Consider the following 25,916-nt stretch of genomic DNA (forward strand, 5'->3'; position numbering starts at 1 on the left):
AAATGTACAAAGCATGATTACTGATAGTCAAGGAGAGCTACAGAATACAAACTCAAGTTTCAAGATGATAGTTATAAAGTGTCAGAGTGCTAGAGGATAACTGATTTGCAAAAGCAAAACAAACACAAAACATAGTGTACAGTATACAGTAGGCTTTAGGAAAAAGAAGTAACAGATGGTATAAATAATTATAAGAAAACACAGTGTGGAACATGACAGAAACGTCAGAGGACAACAGGGCATAGAGTATAATTTAGGAATTGCATGCACTCTGATAACAGCAACAGTTGGGCTGAAGAGAGAATGAGACAATATAAAGTGAATGGCTATAGAGCATAAGCAGGCTATTTAATGGCTTAGGAGATAACAGGGAGACAGTAGGGAGATGGAAAAGTTGAGTGGAGTCAGAAAGGAAGTTTTTTGAAAGAGGCATACAGAGAAGGAATACAGAGCAAGGTATTTGTCTGTTTTGGTAGTCAAGTAACTCTACAATTTTGTGTTATTCCCATACATGCCATTTTATTTTTAAAATTGCAATGTACATGTAAGCTCTATAAATTCCTGCCTGGCTTGCTCACTGACTGCCAGACATTAGACTGAATCCAGGTGATAAACAATACACTGGTAATCCTGTCCCTATGGCATCTTAGTGGGCAGACAATCTTTTTTGATGCTATGATCTTAAAGAAAGAATAAATGTCACATCAGAAGTTCACAGTTTCTGTAAAAGTGTAGGCAAAGTCATCATAACATACGACTGATGTATTTCAGGCAGCTTGCAGCTGCATCAGGAATTAGTAACCATGCCATCAGAAGCCATACTGCCCAATATATAAATATATAGATAGATTTATCATAAATAGTATTGGCATTAAAATGTGATGATTTTTCCTAGTCATGCTACTGATATTTAGTCAGTACAAGCAATCTCTTATTATGCATAGATTATACCCTCACTTTTGCTTGCTAAATATCAACCTAAAGATCGTAAAAATATAATTCTGCCTTTTATAGTGCTGTTAGTTCAATCTATACATCCATCTTATTAAATCTAGTTTTCTAAATGTGTGAAAGTACTTCACTTGTTGAAGTTTGTGCTTCTGCATATTTGGTGTATTTTTCAGTGATTTGATTATTTTTACCGTTTTGTTAACAAACTTGCTTAGTAATTTTTCCTCTTGTGAAGTACATTTGAAAACCAGAGCAGTGGATCTTCGTAATTAGGTGAGCCCCAGTAAAAGTCAAGCTTTATGTTTGTTTTTACTGTGCCTTGTGGACATATAATTGTTAAAAAGCAATTGATATAACTAAATATAGTTAAAAAAAATGTTTACTTACACTGATATAGTAAAACTGGATTGTTAGTAATGACTGTGTTTAGAAATCAATTTTAATTGCACTGGCATTTGCTGATCAATGTATTTGTATTGCATTTATTGACAGACACTCTGCATTAGGTCAGAGCTGAAAATGTGCTTCTGATACTAAGAAAATGTTGCCTTCCATTATGCTTTCTAGTCCAATTATTGATCAGAAAGCACACTGCTGTTATCATTTTTCTTAAAACTACATTCAGAACAATGCTGAAAAAAAATGGCTTCACAGTTAATGAAAAGTCATGATGATCCTTTACATGAAGCTGCAAAGTTCTCATGGAAGAATAATGCATTCATGTGAGCAGCATCCTTAGATGAGTTATTTTAAAATCACTTACTTACATTGCAGTTTGTTTGCAAGAAAATGTTAAAACTATTCACATTCTTCAAAAATTTTAAAGGTGATCTTTAAACTCATTCGTATGAAACATGAAGTTCCTGATGAAATAACACCTATGTCTGGCTTATTGAGTCTGCTTGAATATTACAGGTACACTCATCATTTTTTCACCTGTCCTAAGAACCAAAAAGTACCTCCCCCCTCAATCTGCACTTAACATCCTATTCTTGAAATGTGTTCCAGATGCCACAATACCCTCCTAGAAGTAAAGTTTCCTTAAGTCATTCTTGAATCACCCATATCAATTTGGCACCCAAGACTACAGCCTCTAGTCTGTTCCTCTTCAATTCCAGTCTTCCTTTTTGTCTTCTGACAATTACATTGTATTAAAATCACAACTCCTTTTTTTGTTGTCTTTGGTCCCCTATGCTCATGCCAATCTGCATAAGTCCTTCTTCTTACTATAGTCTCCTTCTTTCAGTCACCAGCAATGTATTTACCTTCCCACTACACCCTTTCTACTACACACACACCCGATGTCTGCATAAGGTTCATGAATGGACCTGCAAAATTAGGATACTGTCTTTTCTAGCCTCCTCCAGAAATTTCTTTGGGTGAAATGATGTTTGTCTAGACATTTTCTGTCTATCATGGTGCATTTTCTCTGCACATGCCAGATATTCCATTTTCACAGTATCATTGCTTATAGCATGCATTTCATCCAGTACCACTTTATTTAGCTTCCATGGAATAGTAACCCATGTCTCTACAAGACACAACCTTTCTCTGCTGATAGTTCAGATATTTTCTCATGATGTAATTGTAAGTTCTTGTGTATCTATGATGCCGATGTTCCATCATGAAGCTCAATAGTTTTGGTTGTGCCTCACAGTCAAATCTTTTCTCATTCTATATGTTTAAGCTTTCATCTAGTCAGGGCAGGCCTACCTCTCACTATGCCCCATATACATGCACATATCACTCAGTGCTTTCTTCATCCTGGTTTATCCACACAACCCACATTACTTTTTTTTCCCTTTTTTCAGAGTTTGTCTTTATCTTCCATTTTCTCCTGCATTAATTAATTTGTTCATTAATTAATTGATTCATTCATTCAACAGATCCTAATTAGGCAAAACTGCAGTCAGACTACTGTGGCAGAAATAACTACAGAAAATCAGGGGGTTGGAACTATAAGGCCCCTAAAATCCATCGGGTTCTAGATGCTCTAAGGTGGATTTCAGAGCTTTTTTAAACAACCTTTTCATCCAGTGCTAGTCTGAACAAAAATTATGATTAAAGAAAAATATATTCAGTCTTACTCTTCAACTTCACTTTTTTCCTGCATCCTTTCAACACCCCCTAACTGACTGAGAGTACCCGGTAATAACTGTGGAGGAAACAAATGAATTAAGGTGGGAATCTGGGGTCCATTAGGCCTCAGAAGCCATGGAGTTTTAGATGCTCTGAGCTACATTCTAGAACCTTTTGATCCAATGACAGTGTAAACAAAAATCTGAGTAACATAGGAAATTCATTCTTACTTTTTTATTCTGAGAAAAAAATAAGTTTTATCTAAAGTTTAATACTCAAACATGACAAAAATAACATTTCACAATAAACTGAGAAAATGAATGCTTGCAAAGATACAGAAATCATATTTATGAATAGTACCCGTCTCCCTTCCAACCCCTCCAAAAGATAATTACCTACAATGTGCCCCCCTGGTGTTAGACTGTAATGAAAATCATGGCAGAAACGGTCCCAGTTATTTAATTCAGGTTGCTGCAGGTGCATGTATAGAATGCCTCCTCACCTTATCCATAAGAGTCAGCCAGCATCTTTGTACCCCTCTGAAGTCACACTGGGGTGAAATTGAAAAAACAAAAACAACATAAAATATTTTAACTTGCTGCTGTCAGAAATATATAAACAGCATACTTCCTTACCCTCACCAAAATCGCCTACGGCCATACCACCCTGAATTCACCCAATCACATCTTATCCTCACCAAAAGACAGACACCTGTATAAGCAACTAATGTTTGAGTTTTAGTAAAGTTACAAAAATAATGATCACAGTAGTGTTACTTTTAGACTGTACATGACTCCTATACAAGAAATAGTGACCCTCTGCACAGAGCCCTGAAGTTTGCAAGGAAAGATAAAGAAATAATGACCATAATGATCTAACCAAAGCTAAAAATAAAGATAAAAATAAAAATAAAGATAAAGATATAGTAACCTGTGCACAACCCTATGGTTTCAGAGGAAAATTAAAAAATAGTGACAAAAAAAATCATATAATAAGTTATCATTGTCTGGATATCCAATTTGATTCCACCTGTAAGAAAAAATCTTCTGCCCATAAGGATGGAGAGTATTTCTGGGGCATGAGCTCCTCATAATATTAAAGAACAATAAGATGAGAATAAAACCATGGCTCCTGTATTATTATACTGATTAAAACGTTTGTCAAGTAAACAACAGATTGAAAGAATCAAATACATAAATGAAAATTGTGAAAAAGGACAAAGCAGAATGAAAAAGTATGGAAATGAAAAGGAAGTTGAAAAATGTAAATCAGTGCCAGATTAAAATATGTAAAGCTCTAACTATTGATACTTCTTACCTGTACGAATATGACTGGATAATCCAACAACTGAGGGGAGTATCCAAGAACAGATCCCTTTCATTTTATAACCCAGACTGGTTTACAGTATATCTGTAAATTCATATGCTCTTGATTACAGCCTATGACTTTAATAAAGAGTTCAAACTCTCACAATAATCCAATAAATTATTTCAAACAGATCCAGTTAGAAGACTAATAAGTTTAATGATTGGGAAGTACATTATTTGATGAAATATTGTTTGCATTTTAAAATATTCCACTAAGATTCCAAACTAAGCAACTTATTTTAAATGGAAATAAATAATTTTAAGTAATGATTTACTTTAATCCTCACCTTATAATTAGGAAATATGATTCAAAATTAGATTACCACTTGCATGACTAATTTACTTACTGCTTAACAGCTAGATTGTAACATAACTATTATATGGACAGACAAAGTAAAAATGTCTTGAAAATGGAGAAAGAATGAAGAAGACAGAAATTGGAGGAGATAGGAGAAAGGAAGTAGGGAAAGGATAGGAAAACTGAGGGAAAGGCTGTTAAATTTAAAGCAGGTTGTTATCATGATAAAAATATTCCAGAGTAATATGATATATTAAATATTAAATATCTATCTAGGGATATCTAGGAATCCATGAAAAAGAAGCTCTTGAAATAGGGAAAGAATGAAAGGGGAGAGCATCAAGAAAGTAGAAGGGAAGGGAGATAAAAGAGGAGGGAAGATGAAGGAAAGGATGGTAAATTTAAGTCAGGTTTTTATTTTGATAAGAAAACCTCAGTTCAGGGCAATATGAAATACACATCATAAGTAGTTAGGCGGGAACTTCATGGAATCCTTCTACTGTAGCATGCCCCTTAGTGCCCTCCCCCCAATTTATTGCAAACTGAATCACCTGTCAAAAATAAGGGCTATATACAAATGTAATACCTAACCAAATTCAAATTGCATTGTACCTCATTTGTGTGTTTAAATATCTTCCTTAAATTTATTCCTATATCTAAGAGATATTCATACCTTATTATTCAATTTAGCATATCTAAAGCTTGCAGGAGTGGCAGGAGTTTACTTCAACCAATAATGTATATCAGTAGCTTTTGAAAAAATATTAGACAAATGGGTAGGCATATATATATATATATATATATATATATATAGAGAGAGAGAGAGATACAGAGATAGACAAAGAGATATATAAAAAGACTGATGGAGAGATCCTTCGTATATGGGTAGCATAGAATAGAAATATATAACAGCTATGATGTAATCTAACCAAACCATTTTGTAAATTAGTACTCTTCATCTCTTATTGTAATATTTTAAGACTATTTATATAGTGACTCTAGCATCTGAGATGATACTGCATCTGTGAAGCTATGTAATGTGACCATTTGATATTGTCTATATAAGTTGTATGTTATTACTTTTGTTAATAAAGCTATGAGAAATAATGTGGCAAAAAAAAAAAAAAAAAAAAACATTCCCATGACTATCATATGGAAATATAATACAATAAATGGAGAAATATCTCAATAATGGCTTGATCGTACTTCCATAATGCCACTCTAAAGTTCTGGAAGGCTATAGGTTCATAGATTGTTATATTAACATCATTTACCAAATATTCATTGATGCTTAATGATGACAATAAGGGAAAATATAGTCAATAATGTCTGAAATTTGAGCTTTGCATAAGCTGCCTTTATTTAATACTGATGGTCTCTCTCGGCTTAAAACAATGAACTCTTATGATAGTAATATATGCCCTTATAGGTCCTTACAGGCCTTTAACTATCGTACCAGCATCTATCAGCTGTAGTAGTCTTTTCCCTAGAGCCTCTAAGACTGAAGAGTGCACATGTAGTTTTGTCTCAGTGCTGGTTCTTTAACATTAGCAGCAATTTTCAGCATGCGACAAAAAGAACCATTTTTACCATCACTATCCTGGGGTATTAGAAATTATCAGCAAAAGGAGAAAATCTACTAGCTTTAAAGAGCCAGATTGCTATCAAATTAACCAGGGATAAAAGCTCTCTGTTTCCTAACATTTTTTACTCTGTGCTTAAAGAATGCTGTTGAAACTTGTAACATGGGTAACATGGCCTTCTTCTAATTTTTATCTCAGTTGCAATATTAGATTCCAATTGAAGCAAATCATATCAGAAGAGCATTTTCTTTTCCTTATGTAATGCCGACAGCCTTGAGCACGGCTTAAGGTTTAATACTCTGCATCGTCTACCTACTCTGTAATCTTCCCTTGGTTTTGAAAAAAAAAAAAAAGAAAGCTCAGCCATAAATTGCTGAATGGTCCACTTTGCTACTTTCTTCTTAGCTTGGAAATAAGGATGTGAGAAAGCTGATTGGGTTACTGTACACTGACCTTTCCGAAGTATTTGATTCTGTCCAATATTGCAAATTCTTTTCTAAGTTCACTATATACAGCATGTAGGGAAATAAGTTAAATAGTTTGACAGTCATCTACAGTTTTACACATACACAGTATTGGTTAATAACACCTTCGCACAATCACTCCCTGTTTCTGCTAGTGTGCCACAGGATTGCAGCTCTAACTGCTTATACTTACATTGTTTCGTAACATATTATTTTATTCATTCTCAGAGTTAGAGCTCATTGCCTTCTGTGCTGTTATGCTGACAATCAATATTTATGGTCAGAGCTGGCTCCAGCATTACGTGACCTTGACAGTTGCCTAGGGCCGTCTGGCTTAGGGCACACTGGCAAAGGCCTGCTGCAACATTTAATTAAAATAAAAACTTACAGTTATTCTTTATAAAGGTACTTTGTGTGCATTACACTTCTTCTTTAAGGATGCACTCTGCATGCATTTTCTAAAGACACACTCATGCATGGGGTTTTCAAGCATGGAGCATTGCTTGCTGACATTCGTTTTGCAAATGATTGAAAGAGACAGTCAAGTGGACATGGAAAACAGGTGAGGGGTGTGTTTGTGTGTGTGTGTGTGTGTGTGTGTGTGTGTGTGTGTGTGTGTGTGTGTGTGTGTGTGTGTGTGTGTGTGTGTGTGTGTGTGATGCCCCATTTAGGGATGGCAGGTTGGTTAACTTATTCAGGCTCATACCCTGCACCTTGATTGCAGGAGACTAAAGCCTGAATCCTAGAGCCTAAATCCTCTACAATAATTACCAAACTGTCATCAGGGGTGCATTTTCAAAGAATGTTGAGTTTCAAGGGAAGAAAAGTTTACTGTTGCTCATGTTGTTTGTTTTCAGTGTGTATCTGTTTTGTTTAGCAAATGGCCATCATCAGTGTTTGTGCTATAACATTTGAAAGCAGTAACTTTTACTTCTGCAGAGCTCGTGTGTATTGACTGATACTGGAGAACAGTAATGACGAGTTTGAGTGGCTTTTTGTGATTGAAATGTTCTAAAATGGGTAGTTCTGTCACTATTGGTTTATATGTTTTGTTTCATTTCTTACAAGAAAAATGCTCAAACCTACAATTTCAAAACAGACTCTAACAAGTAGCTGTATTATACAAGGACTATAATTTGATACAATCAGGATGGTGCATCAAAGAACACATGCATGTATACATGTCTCAAAAAATGTGTACAAGGGGCCTATGGTTTCAAACAACCCAAACGTAAACTTAATCCACCACTGGTCAGATGCATTTTCTTTGAATGTGGGTTTCAATGCCATTTCAATGAATGTGAGTTTCGAGGGCACAGAAGCTTATTGTTCATACTGTTTTCATTGTGAAACTGTTAGTATTTTATTTTGCAAATGACTGTCAGTGTTTGTGCTATAAAATTTGAAATAAAGTTTTAAATAGTTCCAATCATTGTAGAAGTAAAGAAGACAATAATATGCACACTGACAGGTTTAAACAGTGTTTATGGTAACTGGGAAGAAATAGCCAAGTAAATGGACATTGGACTGGCTGGGGGTGCTGCTAGGGGGATGGGCTGATCCAGTACACTGCCTAGGGCCCAGGTTGACCATGATCCAGCTCTGTTTATGGTTCTTAGAGAAATCAACCTGCATGTAAAGTACTTTCACCAAATCTGTGTCAAATGGTATAAGTGATATTCAGATCTAAAACTTACTGTGAATTATAAAAAAGGGAATGAAGCAAAAAAATAAAATAAAAATAAGCAAAAATGAGGCCACATGAGGAAGGCAAAGCTAGAAAAGTTTGCTACCTTGGACAGTGAAGTGTTTCTATAGGCCATCCATAAGCATGAAACAACAAACTGCATCCCTAGGCATTCCTGTGAGGCTTCTCCAGTTGAAAAACAGATCCAAGCTGAACGTAAAGTAAATTCTTTTTTGTGTACAAAAATACAGTTTAGTAAATAAATGTGGCACGCTCCTTAATCATGCACTTTCACCCCACATACTCCCCAGGACTTCATCAGAATAAAATGGTAATCCCTGTGTTTTGCCTCATTTAAATACTAGATGAAAGTCCGTGATAAAGAAGCAATTAGTTAATGCTATCTTAAAGACAAGAGTGCCTTCCACATAAAAAATAACATTAGTGAGTAAAGTGAGTAAAATGTTATAGGTGAATAAAATGTATAAAAAATATATAAAATATGTAAAAAGAAATTAAAATACTGCCCCAAATTTAAAAAATGACTGTCTTAGTACTATCAACTAATCAGGTTACGAAAACTCCCAATAATAGTAAACACACATTTTCAAGTGAAAAAGTGGTTTAGAAAATATTGCATATATTACTAGTGAGTATAAAAATATAAATATAAAAATATAAAGATTCCTTATATTAAAAATAATTATATTAACATGCAGATTATATAAAATAGTGTGTATAACCTTACTCTGAAAATTATAAACTCTTCTTGGGTATTCAATGCTTGGCATTTATTACTTTTAAAACTGGCAAGATTGAATTGGGGTCACTGATACCAAGAAAAACTGTTGCACTTAACCTTAACTGCCATAACCATGTTATATACCTCCAGGCAAAGGTAAGACAAAGAAGCATTATTAGAACCAGATTTGGCAAGGGCAGGCACAGGATACGAATGCTGTGGGTTGCCATAATAGATGCTTACAACAGCTTCACTGATGGGTTATTGATATGATACTTCATACAAAGAAAAAGATAAAATATTTCAAGAAACTGCTCAAAACAAGGGGTGGATTTCCAACACAAAAGTTGCTGAATGACACAGAGGATTTCTTTGGTTTCACTTACTGGCTAGGGACACCAGGCCCTCATATATAGTGATAACTTGGATGCTGGAGATCATCCAGTTCCAATCACCTATGAGTTACTCAGTAAAGCACAACATTTGCAATGTCCATGACACTATACTGTAGCATACTGTACTGTATATTGGAAGGGAAGAAATGACCAAGACCCACCCGCATATCTGTCCTTCCAAGCACCTCTGGCCTACAACTACAAAAACTTCACAATGTAGCATACCTGTCAATGTATGGGGCCTATATTACCTTGCCAAAATGTGTTTTCATTGAACGCCTTTTCATTGACACATAAACAGCGAAATCACGAAACTCTGAAGGCCACTTCAGCAATTATTTTCCAAGGAGATAAAAATACTTGGCCGTTGTTGGGAATTTGCCCTTTTCTCCACTGTAGTGTGATCTCAGAGTTGATATATTTAGTTAGGGGGGTGTGGGGGTGATGCCCCCCACTTCTTAGGGTCTGAGAGTTTGTTTGGTATTTGGTTGGCCAAGCAATTTTTTCCCCTAGGGAAAAATTCACTGAAGTGGCTGTTCAAAGTTTTGTGACTTTGCTGTTTATGTGTCGATGAAAAGGTATTCGATGAATACATCTTTCAATCAGGTGATATAGACCCCAATGTATGTAATAGCTGTGTTTTAACATGTAGTAATCTCTTTGACAAACAGACTTATAGGTGGTCTATTTACATAGGCTTCATTGATGGAAGGTCACAAACAACTGGTAAACATAGGTCTAATGTCAGTTGGGCACTTGTGTCTGATGATGATGGAAGTACTCAATTGGCTTGGTCAGATGACCCAATGGCATTGTCTGCAGCACTACATGGGGAAGAATCACCCACATCCACTACTGCAGTATCCCCTGAAGATATACAGGTAGAACACTCATCCTAACTAGACCATTATGGACATCATGAACTTGAGAGTCCTTCACCAGCTCTACCTGTGTTCCCAGTGCACACAGTATCCAAAATCTGACATTTTGGGTGTCACCATTTACATAGTCTGTGTGGTTCATTTTCATGGAATAGACGTTGAGGGTGGTGTCACTCAACCTTCATCCATGATATGATTATGACATTTAGCATCATACAGTAAATGTGTAGGTCAGTGATCCAGATACAATAGCCTGCTACCTACAGCTTTACAGACGCAGTAAGTGTGCATTGTGGCTCTCAGAATGATGCGTACTAACTGCACATCATGAAAATGTATAGGAACAGTGAACATACAATGCTGATGAGGTTGCTGGAGGCAGATATTGCCTATATAGGTGCCTTCATGAGACACATTACAACCACAAGAAGGTGTGTTTCCACGTGCCATATCTCCCAAGGCTGATGAAGCTCCTGCATATGGACATCAGACCCATAGCATCTTAATTCAAGTTACACAGAGCACTGATGGGACAGGATCACTTTTGCTGGTACAACTGGTTTAGAAATCACTATCACCATGTTCATCTGCAGCACCATCTCTTTGTACACTAGCATGATGTGCAGCATAGCACACACAGCAAAGGTTTTGCTATAGATGTCTGGACTGATTGCAATGCTTCTCCTGACTTGTCTAGGCAATGGAAAAATCCCTTCAGTAGGCTGAACACATGTTCACTATATTTCACTTTTTTTCATGTGCTGCATTATAGTCCATCTCCTTCATGGGGAGGTGAATGCTGATGGGGCCAACAACTGGTTGCAATCATCTGCAGCACACAACAAACAACATATTATATGTGGTCTATTCCCTACTAATATGATACCTGTGAATATAGATCTGTCTGTCTATCTAACATGTGTGTTCATGTACCAGACAGGTAATCCTTTGGAAAATCCCCTCAAAGGAACTTATGGACTAGGTCAGAAATGTACAAATATGTGAATCATGAAAATTGTCTTGGTGGCACGTGAGCACATTATAAATATGGCGCTTGGCATGTTAAACTATCTGGTACTTCAGGGAGTAGAAGTCCTTCCTGTTGATGTATTGGAGTCCTTGTATACCAGGTGATACATCAATGGCAATGTATGTGCAGTCTACAGCTCTCAAGACGTTAAGGAAATGTGCTACACGTTAAAATGTCTACATGCTCCTATTCTGTTCTTTGCTGTCCTGGGGAACTAGATATTCATCTTCACATGCTGTAATAATTTGTAAGGCCAATCCATGTAATATCTACAAATGTGTCTTCAGTAGTTTGTTCAAAGGTCACTGTATTTAAAGTGGATAAAGCTACACATACCTTTAGTATCCACAAGAATGGCAAATCACACATTCTCCTTGACTCTGCTTGGAGGTGGCATAATTCAACTGGGTCTTTTATAGTCTCCTACCCATCTGGACATGAGCTACAATTTGGTCTTTGAGGTAGCAGCAGATTAGATGCTGTTTGTATCTCCTCCATTGGTGGAAATGGGTGTGATGTGCACTGCACACGTTGGCTTTAATGGTAGCTGATAACTTGTCTCTCTGAGCGACTGCTTCTGCTGCCGCTCGCAGTGCTTCCCTCACAAGCACCATCAGTTTTGGTATAAACAATGGCTATGTGCGGTAGCACAGCACAAAAGTTTTTTTTTTTATTGTATTTCTGAACTGGTCTGACATTTTAGGTGTCATAATTTACATACTCTGTGTGGTTCATTTTCATAGAGCTCCTGATTGCCGTGGCATGTCTTTAGTCACTCATTAGCATGCTCTGCATGTTGCATCATTTTGTCCCTTCTGTGTTTGCTGTGTGCCTTAGAAATACCAGCACCCTGCATTTTGCCAGAACTTACACAAATTTCCACAATGTAATGTACCAATGACTCCTGGCCTCTGTGAAAAACCAGCAATGCTAGCACATGCATGAGCCATACCACCATTAGCATAGACTGATGAGTTAGGCTGATGGCATTAGCTGAGAATTATACATTAACAAAAATATATATTTTTAATAAAGATAGTAGACTCATGCAACTACAATCACATGCTCAGTAAGCAATCTGTGAGCATTTTCACTAGTAAGGCTGGATTGCAAGGTATTACAAATTTAACATTAAAAAGTAATGGCAGAGAATGCCTTCAGGGGTATGAGTGCCCCTAGTATAAAAATGTATTGTGGTGGTGTTAGCAATGTTACAAAGGAAGAAGGCAGTGAATGATATGGAAATGCCCGGGTCATGACATTTTGTTTCGCATGTCATCATATGACACTAAATCAGTGATGCAAACCTAACATTTGACTCTGCGCAGGTAAATTTAAAAAAAAAATGTATATATATATATATATATATATATATATATATATATATATATATATATATTATTTCTATGAGAGTGGGAGTGTGATATTAAACAAGATAAATTTAAAAACCTTTTGAAAATCACCATTTAGCATTATGATGTTGAATTTACAAAGTACATATACTGATACCAATTTTGTACAGTGACACTAACATTCCTTATTCTGAGAACCTCAGTGGGGGTGAGGATCCAGGGAATAACTGTAGAATTTTGCATTGCATTTTATAGTAACAGAAAAGCAGCAAACGATATTTTAAAATACTTCAGAACAGTATCCTTTCGCACAGTAGTATTCTTCCCACTGGAGTTTTAACACTCTGCTTTGCATTCTGTAATGACTAAGCAGAAAAATGATGACCCACACATTGTAAGCAACGTAATATCTTTTCAAATAAGCACCACTCTAAGATACTATAGCTGTCACTGTTTGCTTTGCATGTTACCATGATGGAAAGGACTGGAGGAGTGACATCTTGCTTTGCATTTTATCATTTTAACATGCATTTTAGTAACAGTGCTACTGCATAATGAGTGTTGTGAAACACACAGATTGTACTTTCCTGACTGGAGCTGTGATAGGGTTCAGAGTCTGAATGAAGCTGTGACATTATGCTTTACATTTTATAGCAATGAAACAACAAGAGCCACTACTTAAAGAAACATGGGACAGAGCGTAGTGCTCTTGGAGTGGAGCTCTGATAAACAAGATACAGTATCTTAAAATATCAATGAAAACCAACATTTAACACTGCAGTACTGAACAAAAAAGAGAGTACACACATACAGTAAACTCAGTTAACCAGAACGCAACCAACCAGCACTCTCAAGCAAATGGAAAAAAAGATTGAAGAAATAAAGTAGAATTTTCAGGTGTTGCATTTTCTGTACCCCACCCCACCCCCACAGAAACATACCTTAGAGTTTTAAAAAGGAAGCTAGAAATAAATTCCCTCTCTCCTCAACCTGAGAACAAGTCAAACCAAACAAAGAGCATAGGGTACAGTATTAGTCAGGCCTATTTTTAATAGTAACTCTCAAGCAACCAGAAACTAGTTATCCTGGACCTACCAGTCCTCGTGGTTGCTGGGTAACTGAGAGTTTACTGTACATAGTAGTACTGTGCTGCAAACAAGCCTGCTCTGAAATGCCTGTTGCAGGGCCGTCTTGAATGAATGAATGAGTCACATTTTGCATTACATTTCATTTTAACAGACGTAACATACACTATTTACAATAATCGTGGAAGGCAGCATTTGGTGTATGTTGCTTCCCACAATGCAGTGTGGCACTTCTTTTTTTCCTTTATTTGAATTTTATATTGGCTAAAAGAAAACAGATAGAGCACCGATTGTTGCCACCACAGATTTATTGTGTGCTCATAAACTCTGTTCTGATACACTAGCGCTATGCCATTTTGTTGTGCATTTACTATGATGGATACACTGTCGCTCTGGCTTTCTGTTTTTCATTTTATCAGATGAAACTCACAATATTGACAAAACAGTACTGCAGTAAATGCTCTCCTAAAATAACCGAACTATACGATTCTGACTGTAGTTGTGACGTGGGGGCTGACTGTATCTGTGACATTTTAGACTGTCTTTCATAGCAAATGAAAAGTAACATATAATATTAAAAAAAACAGGACAAATATCATTAGTAAAATAATGATATTAGAGTGGAGATGAAACATAAAACATGATATATCATTTTAAAATGACTGCAGAAACTGCGTTATTATATTAAAAATCATGAGACAGATATACATACCAATACTCTACTAATATAAACCCTATTTTAAGTTATTTGTTGGAGGTTGGCCCATCTAGAATTGTGACATTTTCCACTGTAGATTACAGTAACAGAAAGAAACATATACTTTAAAAAATACTTCCAGAAAGTAAGAGTAGGCATTTTTATACCTCCCACTAGGCCAGTGACATTCTGTTTTACATTTTGTAATAATACAAGAAAATAAAATTAAAAAAGGGCAGAAAACACACTGCTAGCAACGAATTATATAAAAAGCACTTTGGGAGCTATAGCATTTTGCTTTGCACATTACGGTGGTAGAAAGCGACATGCAGCAATTTGATTTAAAAAAAAAAAAAGTATAAAAGGCAGAGAACATGCTCACCTCTCATTAATAACCAGCTGTGGTCTCCTTTTCTTCAATTTAGGTCTTAAAGAGACCCTGTCATTAAGTTCATCTTCCTTGTCTGCTTATAAGTTAAGTATCCAAGCCAACTCCCTGTCTTCAGTTCTCTTTACAATGTCACTCATTCTACCAGCATCTCTTATTTGTTCAATAACCTAAAACTTAATGTCTGTACGACATGTTGAGCTAGAGAATTGGTGGTGTTCAGTTGTTTTATATCTCTAGCATGCTCTCTCATTCTTTCCATTAATGTGCAATTTGTTTTTCCTACATAAAATTACTGGCCCATGGGACACTGTGCTAAATAAACTAAGTGTCTAGATCTACACGTAGCTTTTGCCATAAACTCATACCTCCTACCTGTCCCAGGATGAATAAAGACATTACTCATATTTATCAAGCCACAGAAATTACAGCTCATACATGGCAGGGTACCTTTTCTGCCCATCTCCCCATGTTCCTTTTTCCCAAAACATAATAGCCTCTTTAAGGAACTCCTATTCCTAAAAACAAAGCTAGGGCACAAACCTATAACACTGTTTACTTCTGGGTCCGATGTTAAAATGTGCCAATTTCTCTTTGTTACATCACAGATTTTGGCTATGTTATCTGAGTACAACAAACAAACACTAGGAGATTTCCTTATATGCTCATTCATTTGTTGTTCCCCACATTTATTAGATGTAGAAAAATAGGGTGCTGCCATGGTGTCTCTTAGCCTCATCACATAGTCTACTTCTGTTTGTATCTCATTATGTCTATAACCCCTCTGTAACAATTCTCTCCTCATAACTTCCACTTCTCTAAGAAAATGACAGTCATCATTATTCAAGTGTGACAGTCTCATCAATTGGCCCTGAACTATATTTCTATAGACGTGTGGTGGATGTAGACTATTTCAATATAATATATGGTTACTGTGGCATTCCTTCTTGAATCTAGTGGTCAGAATAGCCATAATTTCATCTTTACATAGGTTTATATCCAAGAAATCAATATTTGTTTCTCAATATCTCAAAGAGAACTTAAGGAAGGAAGGACGTTGTGTCATGTAGATTTACTAATCTGCCGTGCAGGACTAAACTAGTCCTGCATGTAAGCGGCAGTTTAAGAGGAGGACGGCCACACGCCATGCATATTAATGAAGACGCACTGCATGAGCTCCAAATCCTACACTGAGTGTGAACAAGTGCAGGGGGTGTGTCTGAGAGAAGAACTCTCAGAATAAACATGCCCCTGCAAAGTAGAGCAGAAGAAAGTGTAAATAAATTAGCAAGACCACTCATCGATGTTCGCATATCCCCACCAACAGTCCCCATGTGTTAAACAGCAACAGTACATTGAAATGAAATGAAGAAACCCTTGTATTTATTTTTTTCAAATCCCCGAGTACAGCTAACCATAGGTGCGTGGGTTTGCCCATCGCTTAGCTACAGTTAAATCAGCTGAAAAGGCTGAAGAGGATAACAAGGAATATATATGAAAATGAAGCAGCACAGCAATAGTGTAGTGGTTAGAGCATCCGCCAACGAACAGGCATTCCCAATTCGAGTCTCACTGCAGCACATATCATTTTCCATGTGAAATCTGTATATGAACATATATTTACATCTTTTTGCCGTATAACCTACATAATAACATTTAAATGTGAACGAGAGTACTGCATGAAATGCACATGTGAAGTGTCAGTGTCATAATGACTAAGGCATTAGTAAGCAGGTTTAAGCACAAATAAGCAGTAATAAGCATATATAAGCGTATTTAAGTGTGTTTGCGCAGGGGGTAAGCATTGCCTACAGAGATTAAGCAAGGTAGAAGCTAATTGAGTGTAAGAAACTGTAACCGGAGGTTAGCAGTGCTTGCCGTCTTGCAAACCCACCTACAACTGCTTTAAAGTGCCTTAATTACTCTGGATCCAACAGCCCATGTTCTGCCCAGCAACAAAATAAACTGCCTCTGGAAGGCTCAAATCCAGGACCCTGTACACTATAGTCACAGTAGTTAACCACTAAGCCATCATAGCAACAGATATGCATGAGGTATCAGCAAACTAATTCTCACCACAGGAAAACCAAACCAAACATGTGAACTGAATCTATGTATAGCGTGAAGTGGTATAACCTGCTACATAACATAAATATGTGAACTGGAGTACTGCAGTAAGGCCAGATGTGAGGTGTTATTGCAATAAAGTGTTGAAGTTCCCAGGACACCATAAAGCATACGTACACATGAATCAAGGATACAAGACACATATATAACATGTAATGAAGAAGACATCAATGCCAAAAGGAAAATATCATGCACATTGAATATTAAGCACCGCTAAGCATTGCACAGCACTGCTACCCAAACTACTGGCAGGATACTACCAGTGGGAGAAACAGTGTCAACCTGCAAAGTCTAATCTTAAACAAACGCATGTTTGTCCCTAGTGAGACAACCCCAAACATTCTGCTAAAAAGAATCCTCGGGGTAATATACCATGCCTTACAGGTAAGCAAAGAATGATATGTATGTTCGTGGACTGAATGTGAGGGAACCCTAAGATGCATGGGATGAGACAACTTACATGATGGGTCCCGAGAAGTGGAGAGTGGGCAATGTGTAGTGGTGTGGTGAGATTTGGATGGAACCTGTAGGAAGGATGATTGACGTGGAGGAGGGAGGAGGTGGAGGGAATGATGGGTAAGATGTTATGGGCCGAGGCATGCCGGGGTTGGTCATACCCATTCTAATGCAAGAAATGAGGGGGGGGGGCAGGAAGGTAACTGAGACATACCATTTCCCATGGCAAAGCACATTATGAGTAATATGTATGTTGCATAACCCATGGAATAATATATATATATGACCTGGAGTACTGCTGCCATGAAAGAACATATATATATATATATATATATATATATATATATATATATATATATATATATATCTATATATATATATATAGGTTCATAGGTTCATAGATTAGTACTAAGCTAACTGCCCTTGCGAGCCATTTTAAGCCTAGCCAATTATCCCTTGTGAGACTCAAATCCTGCACCTTGTGTTTGCAAGGCAAACACCTTAACCATTAGGCCACCCTCTATATATATATATATATATATATATATATATATATATATATATATATATATATCTATATATATATATATATATATATATATAGATAGAGAGAGAGTACTGCAGGAAATGCACATGTGAGGTGTCAGTATCATTATACATAAAGCAGAAGTTAGGTTAAGCAGCAAGAAGCAGTAGTAAGCATATGTCAGCACTAGTAAGTGAGTTTAAGGCCATACAGCCACATGTTGTTAGATATATACAGCAATATGTATATGTATATGTATATGTATATATATATATATATATATATATATATATATATATATATATATATATATATATACACACATACATATATATATATATATGTATGTGTGTATATATATATGTATGTGTGTATATATATATATATATATATATATATATATATATATATATATATATGTATATCTATATATATATCTGTGTATGTGTGCATAGATATACACAGATATATACCTATGATAGGAAACAGCACCGAAGAATGACATTATGTTCACAGGCTATGCCAATGGAGGTGAGGGGCCCAAGCAAGAAATGTTTAACACGTAACATGCCCCCCCCCCCAATCTGGACAGAGGAAACATACAAACAAACCCACAAACAATGTAAACAGTCCACTGCTCCCCAGACCAACCACAGACAGGATACAATCGGGGTGGGGGGGGCACACAGTGGATCCGTGAATTCTAATCTTGGAACAGAGACAGGAGCGTCCCTTGCGGGACATCCCAAAAATTGTCATAATATGGAAGGAAACTGGTGCGATGACCTATGAAGGTGGGGTGTGTGCATACCCAGAATACAACGGTGGGAAAGCCTGAAGATCCATGGGTTGAGACAGCGTGCAAGATGGGTCCCGTGAAGTGGAGAGTGGGCAGTGTGTAGTGGTGTGTTCAGACCCGACCTGCACCTAGATTGAGGATGAGTGCTGTAGAGGAGGTCAGGTGGGTTAACTATGGGTAGCTAATAATGGGTCTAGGCGTGCAGATGTTTGCTGAAGTGGGTCTATACAGACAGCCCCAGGGATGTAAGCAATAGTATTCACTGGGCAGAGGTGTCAGCCAATGAGCAGCTACACCCGCTACATGTCCCACTGCAGCAAAGTCTAATTTACATGGCAAAGAACGGAATAACCAGATGTAGATGTGTATATGTAGAGGTATGTGTGTGTATATCTACCCATAGTTACATGGAGATATACCTCTCCCCTCCGTAGTACAAATGTATACATACAGAGACAGAATATAGCAATAACCCACGCCTGGGTGTGGGTAATGCTAAATTTACCCACGGTTGGCGTGGTAAACAAAGCCAACCGTGGGTAAATTTAGCATTACCCACACCCAGAAGTGGTTATTGCTATTATATGACATTATTTAAGAAAGAAACTATTCCTTTCTTAAATAATGGCATAGTATAATGCCTGTTTACTGCCCTTCTGCAGATGTCTGGCATCCGCGGCAGTTCTGATGTACTGGGCACCTGCGCAGTACATCAGAGCTTTGGGCAAAACGGAGAAAGCAAGATCTCTTTTTGCATGTTTACTATGTTAAATGAGTTTAACATGGCGAGACAGTTAAAATAAGCAACGGAGATGTCCGTTGCTTATTTTAAAACTGTCTCGCTATGTTAAACTCATTTAACATAGCTAAAAAAAAGCAACGGAGATCTTGCTTTCCTCGGCTTTAAAACCTCGCTATGTTAAATGGGTTTAACATGGCAGCTTTAAAATAAGCAATGGAGATCTCCGTTGCTTATTTTAAAGGTCTCGCTATGTTAAACCCATTAACATAGCAGTGTTTAAAATCGAAGTTATACTAATGGAAAAAGTCTGGGCGACGGAGCTTTTCCATTAGTATAACTCGATACAACGGGCACGCTGGCCAATCAGCGTGCACGTTTGGGGGGATTCATGGTATAATACATATTAATACCCACATATAGATATATACATATGCAGACACCCATACATCCATATGCCGTTAGATATATATATATATATATATATATATATATATATATATATATATATATATATATACAGTAATATATAAATATATATATGTATGCATACATATACAGATATATATATATATATATATATATATATATATATATATATATGTATATAGTTTTATATATATATATATATATATATATATATATGTGTGTGTGTGTGTGTGTGTGTGTGTGTGTGTAAATATACACATGTATATAGCTAGGATATGATACAGCAGTTACGAATTACATATGTTCACAGGCCGTGCAAATGGGGGCGAGGGGTCCAATCAACAAACGTGTAACGTGTAGCATTAAACCCCCCCCCAGCTAGAATGGTGAAACATACAGACACACAATAAAAGTAAACACACCACTGCTTCCCGGACTACAGGCAGGATACTACCAGTGGGAGAGACCCGCCAAGTCTAATCTTGAAACTAAGACATATATGTCCATTGTGGGACACCCAAAAATTCTATGATTTTTTGGGTTTCCAGCCATTACACCGATGTCCAATGGCAGGCCACGCATGATCCCAGTTTACAAGGTAGAGGAACCCTGATGATCCATGGGGCGAGACAACATATGTGATGGGTCCCAAGAAGTGGGGAGTGGGTAGACTGTACTTGTGTGGCCAGACCCGACCTGCACCCGGAGTAAGGAAGAGTGCAGAAGAGGATGTGCAGTTTGGGAACTATGGGTATGAAATTATGAGCCTAGCTGTGCAGGTGTTGGCTGGAGTGGGTCTATGTGGACCGCCCAAGAGATGTAAGCAATAGTGTGCATTGGCTAGGGCCATCGCCCAACAGGCAGCCACTCCCGCTACTAGTCCCACTGCAGCACAGTCTATTGTACATGGTAAAGAATGGAATAACCAGATGTAGATGGAAAAATGTAGAGGTGTGTGTGGGTGTATACATACCCATACCTACATGGAGTTAAACCTCCCCCTCTCCGTAGCACAAATGTATACATACAGAGACAGAATATAATTAAATACCCACATATTGATATATACATAAGCAGACACCCATGCATCCATATGTCGTTAGACATATAATATATGTATATATAAATATATATATATATATATATATATATATATATATATACACAGCAATATATATATATATATATATATATATATATATCTATATATATATATATATATATATATATATGTATGCATACAGATATATATATATATATATATATATATATATATATATATATGTATATAGATATGTAGAAATATATATGTATATATGTGTGTAAATATACACATATATATAGCTAGGATATTCCTTGATTTATTTATTTAATTTACATCTGTTAACCGGGTAAGTCTGGCTGAGCTTTTGGCTCATTTACAGCAGAGACCCCTGGCTGAAAAGTTCCTCAGGACTAGAAAACAATTTATTAAATAGTAGTATACAGCAGATATATATGTATATATATATATATATGTATATATATATATATATATATATATATATATCTCTATATATATATATATCATAATTTCGAATCCAACTCCATCGACTGCACTATGTTTGAACACGGAAAGTCAAAAACAGCAATGTTGAACTTCAAAAGCAAGCCTAGGAACGGGTTTTAACATGGGTCGAGATAGGGGCGAGGTTTGTAGTTTGGCAATAGCAGTGAACATCTATCTCAACCCATGTTAAAACTGTTCCTAGTCTTGCTTTTGAAGTTCGACATTGACATGTTCGACTTTCTGTATTCGAACATAGTGCGGTCGACGGAGTTGGATTCGAAATTATGATAGTAAACCATATAGATATATATAGATATGATACAGCAGTTAAGAATTACATATGTACACAGGCTGTGCCAATGGGGGTGAGGGGTCCAATCAACAAATGTGTAACACGTAGCATCAACCCACCCCTAGCTAGACAGGTGAAACATACAAACACACGATACAAGTAAGCACACCACTGCTTCCCAGACCACAGGCAGGATACTACCAGTGGGAGAGACCTGCAAAGTCTAATCTTGAAACAAAGACATCAATGTCTCTTGTGGGACACCCCAAAAATTTATGATGATCGGAGTCAGTCCCTGTGATGATTTATTTAACCAGGCCTTGTACGTACACGGATCAGTAGGTTGGGCAAGCCTGATGACCCATGGGTCGAGACAACGTACAATATGGGTCCCGAGACGTGGAGAGTGGGCAGTGTGTAGTGGTGTGGTTAGACCCCACCTGCACCCACAGTAAGGATGAGTGCTGGAGAGGAGGGGCAGGTGGGGGAACTACCGGTATGCAATTATGGGCCTAGGCATTCAGGTGTTGGCTGGTGCAGTTGTATTCAGACAGCCCCGGTGATGTAAGTAATATTGCGAATTGGGCAGAGCTTCCACCCATACCTCACAACCTCTAACAGCAAAACCACTGGACAGAACCTAAACAGTTGGGGGGACAAATAGGGACAGAAATTACATATTCCACTTACAACCTTAGAAAGCTGATAGAATAATAGGTTATGCATTAGCATGACTGATCTGAAGGATGTGGAATCTTAAACCCAAATACTTGTCTGTACTTAATGACTTCAGTTCCCAGGTATTTGCCAGACAGGTGCAGATTATAAGAGGAACACACCAATATTTTGAAGCAAACTCTGGACAGTCTGCAGAGTCTGTACAGTTGACAGGTATGCTTTCGCCTAACTGGCAGCCATTCCTGATATGGGTCCCACAGCAGCACAGTCCAGTTTACATGGCAAAGTATGGTATAACCATATGTGTTGTTGCATAACCTACTACACAACACCTACAATCACATTGTGGAAACACCCCACTGTAGGCTTGTAAGCCAATCTAATTGGCATCACAAGGTATTATAGTAGTCCTCACCCCCACCCAGGGGTGTGATTGTCCAATACAAGCACCAAATGCAGTGCATATGCACAGCTGTTGTCATAGACAACATGGCCAGCTGTGGACCTTCCCTGCAGCCATCCTGCACATCCCTCAATAATTCCCCTACTAACTCCCCCCTTTGTGCCCCATGCACACCACGTATCTATCAGCCCTGTTCCATTTCTATTAATGTTTACACGTAGATGACACCCTCTTCCCCCACTATATTGCCAGTATCTGGAACCCCAACCCACATGTAGTATCATCACAGCTGTCTCACAGGACACATGCAACTAACGCATGAAGGAACACCACAAGCACACCTGGAACAGCACACGCTCACCACCTTGTGAAACCCACCCCCCCACCTCACACTCTATACAACTACATCAACTACTGATACTGACACCTCTTGTCCTGCCTTGCATACAAATCCCAACATCCGACAAACCTTTCCTATTGCTCCCCGTCCAATTATACCTACAGGCTAGTATACAGTTACAATGTCACCCCCACTACCTACCTACCTACTCCTTAGCTATTCCCCTGTACTGTACCACACAGGTATGGAATAACTACACCTACCCCGAATACCTGCATGTAACCTATCCAGACCTGTGAAACAGGAATCCAACTTCACCTTAAATTGACCTTTATCAACAGTTATACCTGACATGTTAACCTGACCTAAGCATGGATAATACCGACAGTCTAACATAAACTAAGCATGGAGAATGGGGGACATAGCTGTGTTACTTCTGTTACATTCTATGAATGTGAACACTCCAGTATTAATTGGAATAAGTAGCTGGGGTCAATGTGGAGCTCTACACCCCAGCCCACTGTTGACAATGGACAAGCATACAGTCCGACAATCCAATTGTCCCGGTTGACAAATGTGAACAAAATGCAAGACGTTGTGCGTGTGTATGCGAGAGCAAGTGGGTGTAAGCCTGTTTGGCCACCGGTATGCAATTACCACACTGGTGAAGCAATGTAGTGGCTAACTCAGTGCAAGGTGATGCAACCAGAGGTCAGTAATGCTGGGCTTCGCTCAAACCAGTGCACACCCGCCTACAAATGTTATACAGTGCCTTAATCACTCTGTAGCCAACACCTGTTGTTGTGGCCATTAACAAAATAATCAGCACTGCCAGGTTGCAAACCCCCAACCCTGCACACTATAGTCGGCGTGAGTTCCAATAAGCCATGGCGGATACACATTCAGCTGCTGTGATTACAAACAGATCATCCAGCACAGTCATCCAACAATATAGGAAAAGCATATGTGTGTAGATTAATACCAGCACACGTGTCCATTGTTCAACCACAGTATTATGAGCAGTTTATGTGCAGCACAGAACAGTGCCTGTCCAATCATACTGTGAGAACAGTAGCCCTGAATAATACCGAAGGGAATAATGATATACGGTGCACACTGTGGGGGCATGTGAGCATGCTACATGCACAGTATGTCACACCTGGGATGTTGGTTCCTTGGAACAGGGAGATGAGGCTGGCCAGGTGTGTGAGCAAACTGCTGCTACACAATACCCTGGCAGGATGCTACCAGTGGGAGAAACACTGTAGACCAGCTAGGTCTACTCTTAACACAACAACAGGTCCATCCCTGGTGGGATGAACCAACAGTTGTGGGTCACATTGATGTCACCAGTAGTATCGGAGGAGGATCAAGGGAAGCCTGGTACATGTGTGGACTAAACGGATGAAGAGTCTGCAGACGCTTGGGTGGAGATAGTATACTGGAGATGTACCTAGACGTGCAGAGAGGGAAATGTGTGGAGGTGTGGTATGGCAGGCCTAGCAACTGGGGAATGGATGTTGTGTACATGGAGCTTGTGGCCGGGGGAAGGGAACATGGATATGTCATTATGGTAGACATATGCAAATGAAGCAGAACAGCAATAGTGTAGTGGCCAGAGCATCCGCCTAACGTGCACGCATTCCCAAGTTGAGTCCCACTGCAGCACATCCTATTTTCCATGTGAAATATGTTAACATCGTCATGCTGTATAACCTACTAAATAACATTTATATTTGCACAGGAGTACTGCCTGAAATGCACATGTGAAGTGTCATAATGACTAAGGCTCTAGTAAGCATATGTAAATGCATAACAGCAGTAGTAAGCATGGATAAGCACGTGTAAGTGTGTGTATGTGCATTTGCGTGGGGGTAAGCATTGCCTACATAGATTGAGCTAAGTAGATGATAGCTGAGTGCAAGGAAATGCAACCAGAGGTTAGTATTGCTTAGCTCTGCGCAACATGCATGGACATATGGACAGATATACATCTGTAAATGTAGACAGATAGACTGATATAGGTATATATATATGTATGACTCACAAATAAAAGCAATTATACATAGGTAGATTAATATGTTCAGTGTAAATACACATATATATATATATATATATATATATATATATATATATATATATATACATACATACATACATACATACAAACACACACACACACACATATATATATATAAATATATATAAATACATATACATAGCTAGAACTATATCAAAGCCCATTTCTATCCCTCTATATATGGGGGTTTCACATATATACTTATGCAGATATATATATATATATATATATATATATATATATATATATATATATATATATATATATATATATACAGATAGACATGTGTATATGATTTCCACATGGAAACGGACTCCTGGCCCACTCCGTACTACATAACAGACCATGAGCACAGTTAATAGGGGTGGGGGCACAAATGAGAGACACCTGGTAATTACTGCTATGTAACCCCCCCCGCCCTAATGGATATGCTGTGCAATCCACTATCCGGCACATGCAGTACTTGATGGCAGGACCCCCACAACACAGTTACAATGCT

The sequence above is a fragment of the Protopterus annectens genome, chromosome 1.part0 (genome assembly GCF_019279795.1).
Source record: "Protopterus annectens isolate FY-2018-M chromosome 1.part0, PAN1.0, whole genome shotgun sequence".
NCBI classification, from domain to species: Eukaryota; Metazoa; Chordata; order Ceratodontiformes; family Protopteridae; genus Protopterus; species Protopterus annectens.